The sequence below is a fragment of the Rhinoderma darwinii genome, chromosome 13 (genome assembly GCF_050947455.1).
Source record: "Rhinoderma darwinii isolate aRhiDar2 chromosome 13, aRhiDar2.hap1, whole genome shotgun sequence".
Classification (NCBI taxonomy): Eukaryota; Metazoa; Chordata; class Amphibia; order Anura; family Rhinodermatidae; genus Rhinoderma; species Rhinoderma darwinii.
The window spans coordinates 34082780-34104414 of NC_134699.1; the positions used below are offsets into that span (position 1 = coordinate 34082780).

The window sequence follows — 21635 nt, forward strand, 5'->3', positions numbered from 1 at the left end:
ATTTTTTAATATGTATTAGTTTATGTGCACCTATATATATATATATATATATATATAGATACTATATATTTATACACTTCTATTTATCTGTAAATATTTACATATATCTATATACGTGTATATGTGTGTCTAGATAGATAGATAGATAGATAGATAGATAGATAGATAGATAGATAGATAGATAGATAGATAGATAGATAGATAGATAGATAGATAGATAAGATAGATAGATGTGGAAATATTTATATGTATCTATGTATTTGTATGCAATTATATATATAAATATATACACACCTATATAGTTATATACACATGTCTATTTATACTTATCTATCTATGTATATATGTAAATATTTATACGTACATTTGTATATGTGTACGTGTGTATTTGTAGCTATATCTGTGTGCATATCCATTTTACACAAATGCACACAAAGGACCATTAAAATTGTATATGTATATATATGTATATATATATATATATATATATATATATATATATATCTCCATTTGATGTATATATTGGCTATCTTGACACAAGATAGAGACCTTTTTGGGACTTATTTCAGTTGAATTTCCTTTAGAAAATATAGCAGATGTAATTTGCCCAATATTTACTAAAGCAATTGCTCCATTTTTCAATGATTTACAAACAGCTCAGGCCGTTTCCCCCAAGTTGTGAGTCAGATATTTATTATTGTACAACTTTTCAAAAAGCATTTGCAGACGCTGCTGTTTTGGTGGCATTGCAGCAGAAACTAAAGTGTTGGGCAAAGGATACTTTTAATAAAGGATACCCACTGTCTTGTAAGGAAAGTTTAGATTGTACAAGGAACTGATTCCCATGGCTGTGTTCCAAAGTGCTTGGTAGCAATGATTATAAAATATTGATTCCTACATTCAGAGTGTGTGATTGATATATGTTGTCATGTAAATATGGGGTTAACAAGCGCCAGTGAAGGCACATATACATACCAAGGCATTGTTTATATGGTCTAATAAATATATGGGTATATATATATATATATATATATATATATATATACACACACACATATATATATGTATACTGTATGTGTGTGTACGTGTGTGGGTTGCATGGACACAATATTCTACGCTATATAACACAGCGCCATAGACACTGTGGTGCGAATATTTAGGATACCAGTGGCAAGACACTAGTTAATGCACGGTTATTTAACAACAAAGTGAACTAAGATAATGTGACTGGCATTAAAACTAGGCAAATATAGAAAACTAAAATGATCCAATGGTTTTAATATTCATATAGATCTGACCATTTATATTATTAAACCCACAAAGCAGGCCTTCACTAAGGATGGAGTCGGAAGCCTTCCTGTCATCATGTTAGGGGCACCTTTCCTGTGCAATGTGCCACATGCTGGTTTCTAAAATGTGGTCTTCACTGGTGAAAATGCAGACTAGTATAGGAGACTGAGGAGAAGAATCATTTCGATCCTTTGTGTTTTTACAGTAATAAATCTTGTAGCTTGACTATATATACATTATGCATTTATTTTATGATCATCTGTTTATCTTAAATACTGAACAGATGTAAATGGTTTCTGCAAGGGATTTTAATGATTAGAGGGTCATCAACCCACAAATGTAGGGAGCGCATGGCTGCATTTACAAAGATCTCTCTAGTGATAGAACCATATATATTTCTAAATATATCCTAAAGCATTGTGCACACAAATACATACTAACCCGTCATGCAGAGTATCCGTGGACATGAAGAGATAGATCAATATTATAATTGCAGTACTGAATATAACCACTTGGTGCCACTGTGGCCCCTGCTTCAGTTCCGCACTTTGGTAGGTCAGGGAGATAGCACATTGAGTGAAATTGGTTTGTCGTTCCTGGATTAAGAAGAAAAATTAAACCTTGTGTTCAATGTTCTGCTTTTTTGTGCTATTAGCAAGAAAATATCAAATATCTCGGCCTGGAAGCTTTTTGGGAATTAAAAGGGTTTAGGATTTAGTATCCTCGTGTACTCGGCAAGCTGTCTTTGCTATAATACGAGTTTAGTTAATTGGTTAATTTGGTGTTAATTGCAAAGTTTAATAAACATAAGACTACGGTTGGGCAACTTGGTGAACTATGGATATTCTGTGACCCAGAAAACACCTGCTTGTAGGGTTCAGGGGTGTGCAGCTCTTTCTAAAGCAAATCTGGCGCACTGCCAGTTTATAGCTCCATAGCTCTTCATATTGTGCACCTGTTGCCCAAAAACAGTGCTAGAAGCCATTTTATTAGCCTGAGCCTGAATCATAAGAATGCAGCATGTCCATTTATTAGGCGCCTTTTCCATGCTCAAGTGCGGATCATTGATTAGTTTGTACATTCATTTTTCCACTATAGAGATACAGGATACTTAACTTTATTTTTAATGTTACTGTTAGAAGAAGGACTAGTATTATTAAGTATCAAGTGAATGCGGCTAAGCTGCAATACCAGACTCAGCCAAGGCACTAGAGTGGTGCTATTTCTGGAAGAAAAAAAAAAGGCCAGACCCTTTTCCTAATCTCATACCAGCACTTTATTCCAAATGGGTAGCAGTTGATGCAACAAATTAAATTGACCCTGTGCTTATGAATAGAGATTAGTAAAACTTTAAATTCTCTTCACCATTAATTCTACAAGAAGGAGAACAATAAGATTTGCTGCAAATCTCAAACCTGGAGAATCAATTTTCCAATTGTAACCTACTAACTTAGTTTTTAAGAATGAAAAAAAAGACATATGTCCATCTAGTTCAGCCTATTATCTATCCTGCAATGTTGATCCAGAGGATCGACGACCCATCTACAGTAATCTACTACATCTAACTTGTAATATTATTAGTCTCAAGGCGTTTATGGAACTCTTTTAGTGAATTCACCATGACAACTTCCTCTGGCAGAGAGTTCCATATTCTCACTGCTCTTACAGTAAAGAATCCTCTTTTATGTTTGTGTAGAAACCTTCTTTCCTCTATATGTAGAGGATGCCCCCTTGTTATAGTTACAGTCCTGGGTATAAATAGATCATGAGAGATCTTTATATCGACCTTTGATATGTAAATAATAATTAGGTTACCCCTCAGCTGTCTGTTTTCTATACTAAATAACCCTAATTTTGACCATCTTTCTGGGTATTGTACTTCAGCTATTCCATTTATTATGCTTCAACCCGTTCAAGTTCTACTATGTCTTTCTTATGCACTGGTGCAAAAAACTGTACACAATATTCCATGTGCAGTCTGACTAGTAATTTATAAAGTTGTAGAACTATGTTCTCGACATGTGCATCTATGCCCCTTTTGATGCATCCCACAATCTTATTTGCCTTGCAAGCAGCCGCCTGACACTGGTTGCTACAGTTGAGTTTACTGTCAACTAAAATTCTAAAGTCCTTTTCTTTGTCAGTTTTGCCCAGTATTTTCTCATTTAGTATGTAATGGTGACATGGTGTGTAATTTTAGCATCTCTAGTCATAATACAGAGAGGGGAACATTGGATATATCAAGTAAATGTAAGCAATGAACACATCTGTTGCCTTGTGATGTTGCTTTAAGGGAAACCTTGTTATTTTTCTTGGGTACAGAATGTGTATGTAGTATGAGAATCGATCACTGGTAGCAGCTCGTTTTACCTTTGGATGACATGTTGTCTCCTTAGGAATTAATGAAATCACATTGTCATTTGTCACATGCGACTGCAATGTCATTTTCTATGGAATTTCTTTTCAGAAAAAAGGTTTTTAGTGTCACTGCTAAGAAATTCCATAAAGTTATTGCTCTGATTTTGTTGCAGTCACTCACTTTGAAAAACAAATCATTTCCAGTCTACACCATAGATGTGTTGTCCCTGTATACTATGGTGGAGATTTACTTAGACTGGCGTTTTATATGCCACTCTAAAACCAAATTACGTTGCAGTAAAATGCAGAAAATGTATTAAGGGGTGCACGCTTCTTAATAAATAGGGCACATTTTTGCCTGTTTTTGAGTCAGAAAAACCATATGTTTAAACATAGATTTGCACTATAATTTACACCAATTTCTGACATAAATTGAATTAAATCTATCAGTCTGTAAAGGCTAAGTCCACTCCCACTAAACCTTGACCACTTTCACAACACATTTTAGCACAGCAGCAAAAAAAACCATAAACTATTGCAGTAATATGGCGTGCGCCACAATTAGTGACTTTTTAATGCCACAAAAGTGGTATAAAGCCATTAATATTTTTTTTTAACAATGGAGGCTTGTAGCCAAGTTGAATCAAAATTCTTGAAAGTATCAGTTGAAATATATACTTTTGGAACTGCCATGGGTACTAGGCATGCACCCTTAATTGGTAGCTTTTTTTCCCCATCATGTTTGGGGTCCATAAACCTCCTCCACCATTTTTTGCTATTTCTGTTTAACTTGTATATACTATGTTGATCCAGAGGAAGGCTGAAACATCCCTCGTGTAATGGGCAAAAACTAAAGAAGGATAACTAGCAGTAGCGTCACACCTTTTAAGAAAAAAAAATCTCCACTTCCAATGGCAGTACGTTTCAGTCTGGTGGACCTGATCGCATCCACCATGATAAGTGAGTCTGGTGACCAAATAGTGTGTATCCCATTATTTTATTATTAACTCTAGCTGCTGGTGCCATTGGCGACCGCCTGCCCCTCCCTATACGACAGCTCCCGATAGCTATTCCCCTTAAACATCGACAAGGAAAGTAAGGAAAAATTGAAAAAGGTAGTGATCTTTAGTGGTCAACTAAATGGCTGAAGTTGTTATATAGATGTAGCTATTGAGGGTGCAGAGGTAGCAGTCGTAGCAGAGAAGTGGTGTCTGTGGAACCAAAATAACCTTCTGACACATAAGAGGACACCACTATTTTTACAGGCAATGGTAGGTTTGATGCCTTTTATAGATTATTCATTAGGGCCCAGGAGCTTTAAATTACGCCTCTGGTCTTAGGTATGTGGACAAATCCATTAAACTGTTAGGGTATGTGCACACACACTAATTACGTCCGGAATTGACGGACGTATTTCGGCCGGAAGTACCGGACCGAACACACTGCAGGGAGCCGGGCTCCTAGCATCATACTTATGTACGATGCTAGGAGTCCCTGCCTCTCCGTGGAACTACTGTCTCGTACTGAAAACATGATTACAGTACGGGACAGTTGTCCTGCAGAGAGGCAGGGACTCCTAGCATCGTATATAACTATGATGCTAGGAGCCCGGCTCCCTGCACTGTGTTCGGTCCGGGACTTGCAGCCGAAATACGTCCGTCAATTACGGACGTAATTAGTGTGTGTGCACATACCCTTAAAGAAATAACTTTGGTGACCTTTTCCTTTAAAGTGGATATCCACATAAAATATAAAATATAGTCATATATTAGTAATTCAGAAGATAAAGCAGCTGTCAAAGTTTGGTGATCATGTTTTATATACTTACAAAGTTTTTGCCATTTTCCTACTATGGCAGCCGTTTGGGCAAAAGTGACAATATATTAATTGTCACCATTGAATTGGCTTCTGGGACACTGATGACCAACTTTATCATCATGTTCTAAGTGACAATTTAACAAGAAGCAAATTTAAACGTAATGCACAAGGGCATTTGGAGGCATTGATATGTCTAAACAGTTTAGACTTTTTTGTAGAATGGCTCGATGAATAAAAAACAAAAAGAACAAAAATAATCATATATTATTATTGATAATAATCATAATAATAATAAAAATAATAATATTATAACATTCTGGTAATATAATGTATCATAAAAAATAATAGATCATTGACAGATGACATCAATATACACAATCATCTGGCCATTATGGGCAATGGACACAAAAAACATGGTTAAAACTTTCATAATAAGTCAAAGAAAACACCAAAAAATCTTATAAACATTCACTTTTGGTAATTCCAATAATTTGAGAATCTCAAACCTTCCTCTAAAAATCTCAGTGTTTGGTCTGTGTTATAATACTGATCTATAACGTATGATAGTTTTGGATTCACACAGTCCCCAAATATAGCTGGGCCTATCTTTTCAATTAATATCTCCTACAAATGAGGTCAGACATTACTAGAGGATTTCTTGTTGGGTCGGTTCCAGGTCACATTGTTTTGTTAGTCTTATAGTATTATAGAGACATTTTACATGTTTTATTATCTGCTTCCCCCAGTCCATTGTCTTATTGTCATTGTTTATGTACCGCTAGGGAAAATTACAATTCTGTATATTTTGAATAGTTAAAACAGTAACATTATTTCTTTCTGGAATTACTATTTACTATTTACATACAAATTCCACATTCAGTGGGACTTATGGGTTGTTAATCCTCTTTTTGGAGAAATATGAAAAATTTGAATGTATTACTTAAAATGGAACTTCACTTTAAACAATCATATTACTTGGCATTAGAAGAATAGTCTTTATGGATTTTGAGGTAAAAATAAATAAATAAATAACACACGAAAAAAATTATTCTAGAGGTTTAGCTCAAACATAGTAATGGATGGAGTATGGAGTGTATCTTGGCCTTGTCTGGCTTTATTTGCAGACTTAACAGGGGGAAGGTTTCTGCTACAGCAAGCTGCTTCCCAGAAAATGGCAAGTCAGTCTAAGTTCTCCACAATTTGGCGGGTCTACTATTCACATGCTGAAAGCTCTAGAGATGGGGCAGTTACCACGTATCTATGTTCATTATACTTTATAATATGAGTGTGACAATATAAAAAATTATTAATAGTACAATGTCAAACATCAGGGTACATTATAATAGATTCAAACATTAGGTGGACTGGAAATGAAAAATCACGATCTAAAAAAACAGGACAGGTCTCCTTAATTTGGTTGTAACAAAAGCTCAATAAAGTATGTGGGTGGGTAAAAAAAAAACACACACACCTTTAAATAGTAAAAAATGAAAAAACATCTCTAACGTAGCGTTGTCGTGTGATCTTTAACTTTAAGGCTGGATTTACACGAGCGTGTGCGTTTTACGCGCGCAAGAAAACGCTGCGTTTTGTGCGCGCAAAAGGTACTTAACAGCTCCGTGTGTCATCCCCGTATCATGCGTGACTGCGTGATTTTCACGCAGCCGCCATCATTATGACACTCTGTTTGTATGTTTTCAATCATATTTTTGACTGTTGTTGCACGAATCACGCGCGTCACACGGAAGTGCTTCCATGCGCTGCGTGTGATTTTCACGCACCCATTGACTTCAATGGGTGCGTGATGCGCGAACAACGCACAAATATAGGACATGTCGTGTGTTTCACGCAGCGGACATACGCTGCGTGAAAATCACGGACTGTCTGAACGGCCCCATAGACTAACATAGGTCTGTGTGAGGTGCGTGAAAATCACGTGCGTTGCACGGACGTATATCACGTTCGTCTGAATAAGCCCTAAGCTAAACAACAGTATATCAACAGCAACTGTTAACAAAGTAAGGATTCAATGACCAAAAATATGGATACATCCAATAATGTATGAAAAAGTAGTTGGCAGCATCCATGTATTTGAAAAAAACGTACATCTGTATTGATGCATCCAGCACTAAACCGCTACATTTCGACCCGTGCAGGGTTCTTTGCCAAAGCTGGATGCATCAATAAAGATGTACGTTTTTTTTACCTGCATGGATGCTGTCAAATACTTTTTTGTACATTTTCAGAGTAATCTGTCGTGTGTGTACATAAGGAAGGCTATTTCTAGCCATTATATGACTTTTTCACCAGTTTTCCCTCCATAGGCTCTATCTCTAATTGTCAAATTTCCCTGCCCTAGGGGGCAGAGTTTAACTGCTATGATATCTCCTATACACAACACATATGGCGAAGAGTATATCATGCTCTCATATCGCTGTGTAGCATGCACTCAGATGCAGCAACATGGAGAACATCACACAGCAGTACTAAGCACTGTAGATAGCCAGCACTAAGTGAGATAGAACACTTACTAGAAGCTGTAGCAGCATCTCGGTGTCCCTCTCTGCCTCTCCCTGGAGCAGCTTTCTCCCCCTCTTCATAGCCTTCAATGGTCAGCATGTAACCTAATGCCTCATTGAGCTGATAATCCATCTCTAGCACTAAATTAAGAGTGAATGATTGGTGCAGGAAGCAGGAAGGAGGGGGACAAGTGGCTCATATGTAGAGAAATAGGCATTTTTCTGTAATAAAATATATTACAAAGTTGAAAGGTTAGGGACCATTTCAATTTCAAAACCTCTGTGCCCGCCCTATATTTTCTGTTAAGACTTATTCACACAAACGTATTTTTGTCAGTGTGCTGTCCGTTTTAACAATGGACAGCACACTGACCAATGAAATTCAATTTGGCTATTTAAACATCCGTTTTCTTTCACTGACGGTGTGTCCGTTGTGAGAAACTCACAGCATTACCTATCGAATGTTTTTGCCAACCAGACTCCCCCATTTAGGTCTATGGGTACGTGAAAAAAAGGACAGCATGCAGACAACATCTGTTGTGTGCTGTCCGTTATTAACACTATAAGTGTCATTTCGCAAGTTGGATCCCACGAACGGAAACCAAACGGAAACCATAGCTTCTGTTTGCATTACCATTGATTTCAATGGTAATGCTTCTGTTGCTAATGGTTTCCGTTTGTCTCCGTTTCGTAAGATTTATGTTTTTCTGACGGAATCAATAGCGTAGTTAACTGCGCTACTGTTTTCGCCAAAAAAACCTGGAAACCTTACAGAATGGAGACAAACAGAAACCAATAGCAATGGAAGCATTACCATTGAAATCAATGGAAATGCAAACAGAAGTTATGGTTTCCGTTTGCCTTTCCGTTGATTGGTTCTTCCGATGGAAAATTCTGACGGAATCCCTCAACGGAAAGCGAACTCATGTGAACAGGCACACTCTTGGAAAAAACTGATACATTGTGTTATGCGGTGCTTGACACGGGGAATCTATCTTTAGTGTTACGTATTTAAATCCATGTGTCATGCTCCTCCCCTCAGACTCACACTAGGCGTAATACAGTGTATCAGTTTGGCCAGAGTATTCCTATAATAGTTGTATTTCATTTTACCTGTAAATTCTCAGCCTACATCTACTGTATAATAGACTTTGTACAGACATGGTAGGCATTTAAGAAACATTACAATTGGGAACACAGGGTGAAGTGATGTGAAAGCGTTTGTTTATCACCTAACCTTTGGATTCCTCTAACATACGTCCGAAAATACGTCTCCAAAGCGCCGGCAAACATCTGCCCATTCATTTGAAAGGGTTTTACGATGTTCTGTGCCGACGGTCATTTTTTTTACGCGCCGCTGTCAAAAGACGGCGCGTCCAAAAAGTGCCTGTCACTTCTTGGGGCGTAATTGGAGCCGTTTTCCATTGACTCCATAGAAAAACAGCTCGAATTACATCCGTAATGGACGCTGAGAAAAACGCCTGCACATGCCATTACGTCTGAAATCCAGGAGCTGCTTTCTCCTGAATGGACGCTGCCGTGTGAACATACCCTTAGGCTGGATTCACACGACCATGTTACGTCCGTAATGGACGGAATGTATTTCGGCCGCTAATCCCGGACCGAACACACTGCAGGGAGCCGGGCTCCTTGCATCATAGTTATGTACGATACTAGGAGTCCCTGCCTCGCTGCAGGACAACTGTCCCGTACTGAAAACATGATTACAGTACGGGACAGTAGTTCCACGGAGAGGCAGGGACTCCTAGCATCGTACATAAGTATGATGCTAGGAGCCCGGCTCCCTGCACTGTGTTCGGTCCGGGACTTGTGGCCGAAAATACGTTTCGTCCTTTACGGACGTAACATGCTCGTGTGAACCCAGCCTAAGGGCGGATTTACACGAACGTGATTTGCGTCCGTGCAACCCACGTGAATTTCACGCGGGTCGCACGGACCTATGCAAGTCTATGGGGCAGTGCAGACTGTCCGTGATTTTTGCGCAGCGTATGTCTGCTGCGTAAAACTCACGACAGGTTCTATATTTCTGCATTTTTCGCGCATCACGCACCCATTGAAGTCAATGGGTGTGTGAAAATCACGCGCACCCCAAGGAAGCATTTCCGTGGGACGAGTGTTATTCGCGCAACAGCAGTAAAAAAATTAATGCAAACAGAAAAGCACCACGTGCTTTTCTGTTTACAAACATCCAAACGGAGTGTCATTTATGATGGCGGCTGCGCGAAAATCATGCAGCCGCGCACCATATGATCATGACACACGGAGCTGTTAAGTGCCTTTTGCGTGCGCAAAACATCGCGTTTTTTGCACGTGCAAAACGCACACGCTCGTGTAAATCTGCCCTAAGGATGTTATGTAAATGCTCGATATACAATTGTGTCATTATTTTTAATGAACAGAAATCTCTAATTCCCAATAAAAGATTTCTTATCTGTCTCTGTATATAGGAAATAGTTGTGCAATATTTCACAGTAGATGTAATAGAAGTGAACAGGGTGTATGCCGCGATGTGTCACAACCTGTAGGAGAGCGTCTGGCGCCCATATTGAGTCTGTAACATATTTCATCCATGATAAAAATGATGGTCTTCTTACTTCCATTACAGGATTTACTCTTGGGAACTCAAAGTGATTGTATCGTCATCTGTTTACATGTGGCTTTCATGGGAAATTTAATTCAGTTTTCTGTTATCAGCTCAGTACAGAAATCACATTTCAGCCAAGCTTTATGAAGCTTCTTTTTATGCATAAGAGAGGGTACAGGGGACTTCTAGGCCCTCATTGGAGACGGACTCTCGCTCCCCGTCCTGGTCTGATGCCAGCTCCCGCTGTAGTCGCTCTATATTACATGCTCTAGTTAGTCACCCAGCAAGACTTTTCCAAGTTTCCAGAGAAATTTCATGTTGTATTCGAGTAATAGAATAAAAGTCAGATGCAATGAACCACAATGGAGCTTCAGAATAGTTATATATATATATAGAAGAAAAAAAGGGAGGCAAGGTACCTTAGTGCAAATTCTAAAATTCCCTGTATATAGCGGCCTGTCCTGGGGACTGGTCCTATTTAAAGGGACACTATACCTTTACCTACACCTGTCGATCTTTTTTGCGTTTTTGTGCATATGATATGAGAGCAATCTATTGTTATCTGTAAGCAGCCAACTTAGGCTCTAAAGAAGCTGACTGTAGTGCTCTTCAATGCCATTACTATAGGCTGCTTTGGACATGGCATGTATATATACATATATATATATATATTCATGTATATCAGGGGGTGCCTTAAAGTTCATGGGCCCCTTACTAACCCTTATCCATGGCTTAGATCAATTAATTGCATTCCAGGAACACCTTTAAGAAGTTTTGTATCTGTCTAAGGGGTCCTTGATCCAATTTTGGCCATGGCCCTTCAGGGACTGCCCAAATGATCAGTCCACCTCTGGTTTATATTTCTTATTCATAGAACTTTTTTATAGACTTGGTGCTGCACACATTTTTAAATCGGCACTATCTCAGGTTGTGGGTTTTTCCACTAGCATCTAATGTGGAATAGTCGCACTTTTGAGATCGCTATCAACTCTTGTAACAAGTGACAGCATTTTTTTATGTAGTGCCACGCAGCCACTGAATCTCTATCAATCCCCAGACACTGCCCTCTCAGCTTGGGTTCAAGTTTAAAGGGATCGTTTACTTTAGAAAACTTATTTTTATATACCCTAATTAGGAAATTCTGAGAGGGTCTTCTGGTTAGGATCCTCATCAATTGGCCAGAGTGTTTACAAAGAGTGTGTCCTGTTCTGGGGGACGTCCTGTTGTGCATTAAACAGACGATACATTGATTTGAATGGGCACGGTATAAAGCTTAATTTCCCCTGTGGTGGCGCTGCAGGGAAATTGAGCACTTACTGTCGGATTTTACAGCTGATCGCAGGGTGTCACAACAGGTTGACACTTTGTGATCAGCTTATCATCAAGGGACACTTTTAACAAGTAGGGATTGTCCAAAGAGGACATCTCCTTTAATGTACTACAGTAGAGTATATGAGAAGATGGTGTCTAAAGTATGTATTCATTTCTATGGTGTTTTTCTTCATAGGCAACAATAGAGGTTTAGCTCATGAGCCCCAATGAAAAATCTGGCATCATGTGTCATTTATAATACTAGCATCTTCTTATGTGGCATAGGGGCCTTTGGGCCCACTCTGGCACCAGGGCCTAAGATTTACTTCAAAGGCTACACTATCTAAAGCTATACCTTTAGGCCCTGTTCACACAGAGTTTTTTTACACGATTTTTGACACGGAAACCGCGTCGGAAAACGCGCCAAAAAACTGCCGAAAATGCCTCCCATTAATTTCAATGGGAGGCGGAGGCATTTTTTCCCACAAGCGGAAAAACCGTCTCACGGGAAAAAGAAACGACATGCCCTATCTTCGAGCGTTTACGTCTCTGACCTCCCATTGACATCAATGGCGGGCAGAGAAAACGTTCTTCGCTGCGTTTTTGCCCGCGGCGCTCAATGGCGCAAAACACCCGGCAAACGGATGGAATTTTGAGGCAGAATTTTCTGCCTGCAAAAAAACTCTGTGTGAACAGGGCCTTAGACAGCAATGTAATTAGCAGAATAAGCAAAAACGTGACAAAGTGAAGGAGATTTCTTTTTTACATGTCATTTTGGAATATGTGATACTAGGCCTGAATACAAACCTCACTCCTTCCGCTGGGCCTGTAGAGGAAGTTGGCACAACCTGCATCTATAGGTCATAAATTATTAGAGGAACGTGAGAGAGACAGGTCAGGAAATGCAGGGACAGCTGATAAGAGGAGATATACATGACTGATAATTAGGACGGGCCCAGCCAGTGGGAAACCACAAAAAGAATAGAAACATTGATGGATGAAAAAGAACATCAGTCTTAAATTATTATCTGGGCCACAGTCCTGTGAATGATGAAAGGCATATATGTGTAAACCGCACACTACAGGGATTGGAGTTGTAAGACTTGTCTGAAATATCCTGTTTTAATATTCATTTTTATCAATCGTGGATTTTTACTAAAAATAGCTTTCAATTAAAGGGGTATTCTTTCAGACAACCCCTTCTAATAATTTTCAAGTTTGTTTTTGTGCATATTTAGCACTTAAAACCGACCTCCTCTAGTTAAAGAGGTTCTCCAACTGCTTTTGTTTTTCAAAAAAACGTGATTACTATGCAATATATTGAGAAGAGTAGCGTTCAAGACAGGAAAAACCTCCTTCCTCCACATCTCTTCAATTGTAACTTTGTTTTGAGCTTAAGGCCTGAAACACCTGAGAATGACTGAGTACTAGGGACTTGCTACCTGGCAACCTCATTGACAAGATTAGTTGTTAGGCAAGTGTTGCCCTAGCAACCAGCTTGTCAGATATCCCTCATCCATGCAGCTCAAAAATTAGATAGAGAATTTCTTTAAAATCAAATTCTATTGAGTTCTAAGAGATCTCCTGAAATATATATTTTTTCTAATTAATGGAAAATACCCGTAAAAACACGCTTTTGGCCCTGCCCACTTTATCATTTTCCAACAGTTTGGGAGAGAAAATAAAAAATATGATATTAGAGAATTCAATGTAAGCAGGGGCGTAGCTATGGGGAGCAGAGATAGCAGGCGCACCGAGGCCCTGGTGCCTGAGGGGACCCAAAGGTCCCTCCGTTACATAAGAAGTCACTAGTATTGTAAATGCCACATGGTTGGTAGGGCGGCTGTTACACATTTTGCATTGGTGCCCAGAAGCTTCAAGTTACATCTCTGTATACAAGCAATATTCTAGTATAAGCATAAAAAGCTTTAAATTAGACCAAGGTTTTAGCATGTTTTTCTTCCCCAGGCTTTTAACTTTATTGTTCCTCTAAGGCCTAACGTCAACGCAGTGACTGTATACACATAGTAAAAGTAGCTTGCAAACCTTTGCAGAACCTATGTTTATTCCTCTTTAGTGTATTCTTTAGTGTGTGTAAGATAAAGTTGCCTAGCAACCGCTTTACTTCATATCTGGAAGGCCACTATTTGTGTGCATTCAGTTACCTGTACAGAAGTGGTCACAGGATGTTTCACTTTACTTAACATTCCAACAAGAGCATTTTTTATTGATGGTCTATCCTTATGATAGGTCATCAATATGAGATCAGTGGGGGTCCGACTCCCAGGAACCCTTGCGAATCAGCTTACTGAAGGGGCCGTGGCGTTCGTCGACGCAGCCTTTTCGCATTTTACATTCACAGCGCCGTACACATCCGGAGCGACTGTGACTGGGATTGCAGTTCCAGTCCCACTGAAGTGAATGGGACTGAGCCGCAATCACCGGCACAGCCGCTACTGATGTCTATGGAGCTGTGCCTGGTAAACACTGAGGGGCCCGCGGCGACAAACGCCACGACCCCTTCAGTCAGCTGATCGGCGGGGGCCCTGGGTCTCAGACCCGCACTGATCTCATATTGATGAACTATCCTATGGATAGGTCATCAATAAAAAATGTCGGGACAACCACTTTAATTATATTCTATGGCTGACTATTATTTGGTTTTGATCACAGATGGGCAGCAATGTGACTTAGTGGTTAACACTGTTGCCTGACAATGTTGGAGCCCTGGGTTCGAATCCAACCAAGAGAAACATCTGCATGGAGTTTGTATGTTCTCCCATGTTTGTGTGGGTTTCCTCCCACATTCCAAAAAAAATCCAGACGGATTCTGAGGCTCACTAGAGAGAGTGAGTGATGACACCTTCTGCACAGTGCTGTGGAATATGAGGGCGCTATATAAGAAATAAAATATTTTGTAAATTTTAGCATGATCAGGGCTTACCGATAGACTATAATCAAGTTCCCAGAATGCATCACGGATGAGTCAATTTAATAGTGTGCTCGTGTTACTAGAAATCCCTGCCGGAACTTGTATTTAAGGAGGGTCTCACCATTTTTTACACCATTTCAGGCCACAGTTATGTCAATAGCTTCTACAAAATTGATAGGATGAATGTTGAGACACTATCCATGAATGCCTGTGTGGATATGACAGATAAGCTTACTGTCGCTTTAAGCAACAGTGTCCTTCTTGGCACTTTAGTGAACAAAATTGCATTATTCCACCACCAATAGGACACTCTCTCAGCACATAACCATGCTGCCCCCTCCACCTTTTATTGTACCAAGTTTCTAAAAATAATTGCCTGCATCTCTAACATGACTGGTACTTCATATGTAAAATTTATGAGCTCCAGTGAAAGGAGAAAAAAACATTTTTCCATTGCATTATTCATGTCACTCTTATAAGTTCAAGCATAGAGGTTGAAAAATAGGGCATAGCAGACAACTTGATGCCTTTGTAAAGGTGAATTTGGGGTTAAATTTAATCAGAATTTAATTTGTTTAAATAAACAGACTTATCAAAAAAAACATAATTAGTCAAGACTATGATAGCAACAATATACTATGGGATTTCAAGGCTCGGTATATCAATGTAATCTTAAAGATGTTAATAAGAGCTCCTCGTCGGCCAATGGGAGAGCTTTAACGATTGTAACATAGCTGAGTATGAGTTCATTGGTTTTAGATTATAGTCATGTTTTTTCTTTCTAACATTTCATTTGATATTCGATCCGTATACAGCCCAGGGTTCATAAGTACCAAACAATATTATAGAGAAGCTCCACCTTAAATTCTATTTGCTACATAGGTGTAACATGTAAAGTCAGGCATCTTTATAATACAGTAGATTTTACTTTTATTCAGTGTCTTTTTATTATGTGCAATGTAGAAAAAAAGCTTGTATTGCAATTTAGAAACTATCAACAAGCTGCTGTTGGTGGATCTGTGATTCTTATCATTCAACTCTATGTAGTATTTTGACTCATAAGTAAATATGGCTACTCAAGGCAACTATTGGAGATTGTTTGAGTTCTTTTACTTTGTACCTTCTTACTGTCCCAATCCATTGAACTCTATTGATTCTTGACTTGTGATCATGCCAAGATCATATCATGGTGTATGTGGAGGAAAGGTAGATAGAGCTTAACATCTGTTCATAAACTAATAGATAATTCTACCTAATACATCATTCACATAAATATCATGCCAGAGTAATAGTCAGATTATTACTCTGGAAGTGTGCGGATCCAGAATATAGGTTCCCAATGCCTCCATTCTTTATTCAATACTACAGGTTTATGTTACTATTGGGATGTTTGTTATCTGGTCTTATGCAATGTTATAGAAGCCAACGTGTCTGTACACTCAAGTCACATTACTTTAGACCAGTTTTATCATAGTGTCATCTCATACAGAATGATACATGCGTTTTCGTTTTAATCAATAGTGATTATTTTTCCTAAAGTAACCATACATCAGAATCAGTTCGATTAGGTTCACGTTAGCAGTTTTAATATACTTTTATTAATAACGAATAAGAACTAATCCATCGACGATATAAATTCAAAAAAATATTTTCCTTTTTTTTTTTTTACCATTAAACTCACTATTCATATGTATACAACAGGAAAGTAGAGGTTGGAAAAGTTTTCCTGCATAAGGCTGGAGCTACATGGTGCATGGGTCACAGTAAAATTGTAGGATTACGGGATGACAAGCTCAATGTCTTCCTATGGAAAAAAAAAAGCTGCCACATTTGAGTAACTTTTGTGTTTTTTTTTTTTTAATTATTTTAAAACAAAAACACCTACAAAGCAGACAATTGTTTTCTGTATCTCTTCATTTAAAACAAAAAATAAACCAATGAAATTTCAGTAGGCAGATTAAGTATCCTAAGAACATGGAAACAGTACATGGGAGTTTGGATACAAAGGCTTTAGCCAAGCAGATTATTTAAGTAGGTACCTAGGGCCCAGTCATAGAAAGAACTGGATCATGCCTACACCCCCACTTGACATAGACCATGTGAAAAATGATAATATACAACAGTTATTAAAGTTATGCACCCTCCTGTACAGAGTCCAGTGATATGAACACTGAGGACATAAACATATATCAGTTCAAGTATATAATATAAAAAAGTACTTGGTTATACTGATGTTTTTGAAAAATGTTTGATGACTCAAGTTAGAAGGCCAGAAGTCATGATAAAAATGCAGGGTGTTGTGTGAGCTATCTCAGATAATGTGCAGCAAATAGCCGCAGAATTTTTTTTTTTAAAAATCGATATATGTATATATAGGAAAGGTTGTGGTTTACACATGGAATTGTACCCAACTAATGGTCACTGAAGCAGTGACTAACTCCTGAAAATGATAACATTTTACATTTCAACCACAAAAAGAAAAAAAAAATTCTTCATTTAATTTAGTTTATTTCGATTTTTCTGTAAAAAGTCCTTCAACTGGTAAATTTTTGACTGTTTCTGCCAATATACTAAACATTTTGTGTGATTTCTACAAAATTCACAAAATATTCTATGCATACAAGATGATAAAACTCACACCAGTGTATGATTTATTACAGACTGAAGTTGGACAGAGGAATAGCTAGACTTTCCTTCCCTAACCCTGTATCTAAATACCATTGCCAAGGCACAATGGCTTGTTGGCATTGCCCTGGTACCTAGCACGTGGAGCACAGACCTCCCTCCAGCTTCAGCCTGCAGTTAGGAAACATATCAGCATATTCTCATTATGTATAATGCAAAATATCGGTTGTCGGATCCTCACCATAAGGATAGGCCTTAAGTCTATGAACCTATTTAATAGTCCCAAACTAAATTTTAATCCAAAAATTACTAAAAATTCTTGGGTATAAGTGAGAAAGTAAAATCATTTGAAGCGTTGATTAAGCCCTGGAACAACTTTAAACATTAAAGTAAAAAAGGAAATATCCATAACCTCTGGAGGACTTTTGGGAAAGTTGTGCACTCTTACATCTGAATGTCCAAATTTTGACTAGATGTTAACCAAACAGAAACAAGAACAGTTGTCCAAACAGTAAGTAACAAGAAGGATATCTACAAATGTGATGAAAGTTTGTGACAAAAACTACAAAGTAATGTATTCTTAGCCCTAGAGCTAAAGTAACCAGTGCAAAGCCAGATACGCAACTCCCCTACTACACCCCAAACTTGTCATTATTTACATACTAAAAACCAAGGCTGGAGAGAGGGGGCCCAGCCCAAGTTGGCTGCAATCCTTATTTTAATGGGTTTGCAGGGATAAGAGAATTTTCAGAAATTTTCCAAGGGTCAATAAGTGACAAGCGATGGATTAGCCCACGAATCCGGGGCACATAAACTGAAAACCCGCAAGTAACTTGCGGACTTCCCTTGAAATCCACATCAGATTTTTCAGCCTCAAATAGCAGAGTTTGGTGCTAGAGATTTAATCAATCTACATATATCCGCTATCCTTTACCTCAAAATGAATGAGATAGTAAATAATTGAGAACATCAGACTGAACCACGGTACTCGGAGCAGTATCGTGGTGTGTGCTTTACTTTTTATTGTTGCAGTGGTAACTTGTGTTATATTACAGGTTTATAAGTGGTTGCAGATTTAACGGTCATAGATCAAGTGATATGTACAGACGTACCACAAAGCCACACTTCCTGCTACTCATCTCTGAAAGGTGTGTTCACACGTACAAACATCTTATAGATTGTTCGAGTGTATATATATGTGTATATATATATATATATATATATATATACACACACGTACACACACACACGCACACACACACACTAGTGTTGCTTGTTTCATATAGAAATGTACTCTATTTTGCATTTGGACATTAATTGTACCAACATTTTATAAAGTCTAACACATTGATAGATATTGGGTTGGATTATTTTACTCTGTGGCATTTCCCAATATTCTCCTGATTGATTAACTCCTTACATCAGAAATCAATATTTAGTCTCGACTAACTAACATAAATTTTAAGGCATTGTTTGAGATTAAAAAATGAGTAGCGTATTGCAGCTCAGCCCCATTCAATCTAATCTCAGTAAACCCCTTTAAGGCTGGGTTCACACACGCTATTTACGGACGTAATTCGGGCGTTTTAATCTCGAATTACGTTCGAAAATACGGCTCCAAAGCGCCGGCAAACATCTGCCCATTCATTTGAATGGGTTTTACGATGTACTGTGCCGACGGTCATTTTTTTTACGCGCAGCTGTCAAAAGACGGCGCGTAAAAAAGACGCCCGCGTCAAAGAAGTGCCTGTCACTTCTTGGGACTTAATTGGAGCCGTTTTCCATTGACTCCATAGAAAAACAGATCCAATTACGTCCGTAATGGACGCTGCGAAAAACGCCTGCACTTGCCATTACGTCTGAAATTCAGGAGCTGTTTTCTCCTGAAAACAGCTCCGTAATTTCAGGCGTACCGAACGTGTACGTGTGAAAATACCCTAAGACCCAACATTTGAGTGTTTTCCACTACCCAAAATTATAACAAAAAGTTAAATAATGGCTTCCCACGTTAGGAAATTAGATAACATAATATAGGGACCAATGCCTACCTGTTTGGTTCGATCTTGGAGCTAGCCAGATCATTTAATGAGATGTGTTCACGCTTTAGTGGAGTAGGTGCATAATTCCCAATAGGAACAATTTTCGGAAACTGTCACTTCCCTAATATTGGCATAAAAATTGCCATCATGTTGTCTTTAAAAAGATTGTAAAGTCAATTACTCAGTGAGACTGGCATGCTAAAATGGACACTAACTTTTCAACAAACATTGCATAAATCAATAGTGCAATATACGAAGTTTCTTAATATATCTTATATGAGAGAAATGCCTTTTTCAACACTTATTAGGCCCCTCCATCCCTCCTGACTGTTCACTCACTACAGTTAGAGCAGCCAATAAAGGTCTATGAGGAAGGGAGCAGGAGCAGAGTGAGAGAGAAGAAGAAAGACAAAAATCCAGTGCTGGATTCACAGCTACACTGCTCATTACTGCTGTATAAACTCCATGTTGCTGCAGCTTATACATATATATATATATATATATATATATATTTATATATATATATATATATATATATATATATATACACTTCTTAACATTGAGATTGCAACACTGTGAAGGGCAAGCCGTAAGGTTATGCAAATCGAGGAAGTAGCAGACGTCGCTAACATCTGAAATGTATCAAATTTTCAAGCACCTCGCTCCAATCCGTGGCATGTGGGAGGGGCATAAAAGCCATATTGAAAGCAGTTTTTTAGTCACATGAAACCTCAAAAATTGGATCAAGTGGTGTGAGACAATTGTGCGACTCCTCGTCATCGATGTGCCAGTTATCGTCAATTGTCACAAACAGAGAGGGACAGAATCATTAAAACTGAGAGACCTTGGTTTATCACTCTGGCAGATTGCTATGCGCCTATGCTGAGATGTCAGCACTGTTCAAAGTTGCTTGACCCGGAGTTTGGGAGAACAACGAATGGGAATGTCAGCAAGAAGTGCGCTGAGGCAAACCTTTGCACGGACGGATCGTGAAAGAATGGCGCGCAGTGATCCATTCTGTGCTGCAAGTGAAATTGGACGTCACATCCCAAGCCTAGAACATCAACCAGTGTCGTCACAAACCATCAGAAGTCATTTGCATGACATTGGGCTACGAGCAAGACGTCCAGCTACAGGTGTTCTATTGACCACACGCCACCGCTCTCAAAGGCGATCATGGTGCACAGCAAGATAGAAATGAGGGCTTTAATGGATGTATATACTCTTCTGTCCCGCTTTTGTCTCAGACGGAATTATAGCCGGAGATTGGTCTGGAGACTACGTGGGCAACACCATGAAGAGGCCTTCACAAGGGAACATCACACCGATCCTACTCCTGGGATTATGGTGTGGGGTAGCATAATGTACAGTAGCCGTGTAAGTGCATGTATTTCTGCGCATGGCACTCATACTCTGTGCTGGATAAATCAAGACGTTTGGAATATTTATTATTTTTTTATAATTTGCATATCATTAAAGGGGTTATCCGGGGACCAAAAATTGCATTGCAATAATATATTTATGTGAAACGAAGTAACTTACTTATGTACTTTAATTTAATTTCTGTACTAATTGGTGCAGTTCAAACCTCGTGAATTGTTCCCAGAAGTCCTGGAGCTTTTCTAATAATGATGACGCTCCGACACGTCGCCACGTGACTGAGGGCTTGCTTCATGTGCTGTTCAGGAACATGACCGCAAGGGGCTGTCACATTGCCTATTGCTTGAGTCCCGAGCAGAGAATCAGCTTGTGCTTTTCTTGGGACTCCAGCACTGCTCCCGACCCCCATATTTTGTCAATTCAGGGGTTTCCTATCGCTGGAGTTCCCGAGCATAGCATCACCTGATGCTCTGCTTGGGGACTCCAGCACTTCTGCCCACATCACTGTCCATATCTGGACAGTGACATCAGCAGCAGTACTGGAGTCCCCGAGTAGCAAAGCCGAGAAGCAAAGCCATTAGTCACGTGGGGACGTGTCGGAGCGTCATCATTATTAGAAAAGCACCAGGACTTCCGGGAACAATTCACGTGGTCACCATTTAGTAGCAGAATTTTAAATTAAAGTATATTAGTAAGTTACTTCGTTTCACATAAATATATTATTGCAATGCAATTTTTGGTCCCCGGTAAACCCCCTT

General features: G+C 38.9%; 1 protein-coding gene across 4 annotated transcripts in view; it reads left to right on the forward strand.

The window, feature by feature from the left end:
• TOX2 (TOX high mobility group box family member 2) overlaps positions 1–21635 on the forward strand; it is a 107106-nt gene that overhangs the window by 2906 nt on the left and 82565 nt on the right. The window lies entirely within an intron of this gene.